Here is a 1,386-nt window from a genome sequence, read left to right as displayed (position 1 = left end):
TTTTGGTCATTTATGTCTTTCAAGAAATTTATTTTATCTAAGTTGAATTTATTAGCAAGAAGTTCATATTATTTTCATATTTTTCTTTTATATGTAGTTTCTGTGGGTAGGTCTGCTCTATCATTTCTCATATTGATCATCTGTATTTTTCTGATTAGTATCACTTTTATGGATTTTTCTCAGTGAACCATAGCCTTTCTGTATTCATTCTGTATTTTCTAAATTACACTGAACTCTGTTGTAATCTATTTTTTTTCTTCCATAGACTTTGGGTTTAATTTGCTCTTCTTTTTCCAGTTCAGGGGTGAGTAAACTTCTCATGCAAAAGATGACATGGCAATATTTTAGCTTTGTGAGCTATGCAATCTCTGTACAACAACTCAACTCTGCCATTGAAGTATGTATGCCACTATAGGATGTAAAAGAATGAGCAAGACTGTTCCAATAATATTTTATCTATAAAAATGAGTAATGGTCTTGGTTTGATCCAAGGGCTGTAGTTTGCCAAGCCCTGTTCTGTTTTCTTATAGTTGAAGCTAAGTTAATTGATTTGAGACCTTATTTTCTAATATAGTCATGTAGTGCTATAAGTCTTCCCATTTAAAACTATTTTTGGGGTAGTCTACAAATTTAGGTATGTTGCCTTCTCATTTTCATTCGGTTTATTATACTTTCCAATTCAATTCGCCTTTTTTCATTTAATTATCACTATGTTACAAGAGGGTAGAATTAATTACAAGTTTAAACTATAACTTGGCAATCCTGAGTCAGGCAGCAAGTTTTTTGTTGTTGTCTGTTGTTGTTGTTGTTTGAGATGGAGTTGTGCTCTGTCACCAGACTGGAGTGCAGTGGTGTGATCTTTGCTCACTGCAACCTCTGCCTCCTGGGTTCAAGTGATTCTCCTGCCCCAGCCTCCTGATTAGCTGGGACTACAGGCACATACCAACAAGCCCAGCTAATTTTTGTATTTTTAGTAGAGATGGGGTTCCACCATGTTGGCCAGGATGGTCTTGATCTCTTGACCTAGTGAGCTGCCCGCCTCCTTGGCCTCCCAAAGTGCTGGGATTACGAACATGAGTCACTGCTCTTGGCCAGCACATTTTAATAAAAGCAAACTGCTTATTCAAAAGTGATCATGGAATAACTGAAATGCAGAGTAAGAAGGATGAGAAACATTTGACTGGCCAATAGATTTAGTTCTCTTACTATATGAAACAATCTTTTTGTTTTTAGGAGAGGAACTTCTATTGAAGTTATAGTTTACCTCTCCTAAAAATACAGAATACAGAATAAAAAAATACAGCAATACAGAAAGATTTCGTCACATAGACTAGTTTTCGTTTAGTCAATCAATTGTTTCTAGCTGTCTCAATTGGGCTAGATACA

Source organism: Aotus nancymaae, unplaced genomic scaffold (assembly GCF_030222135.1).
Source record: "Aotus nancymaae isolate 86718 unplaced genomic scaffold, 86718_ANA_hifiasm-v0.15.2.pri h1tg000040l, whole genome shotgun sequence".
NCBI lineage: Eukaryota > Metazoa > Chordata > Mammalia > Primates > Aotidae > Aotus > Aotus nancymaae.
Note: the sequence above shows the minus strand (reverse complement) of the source record.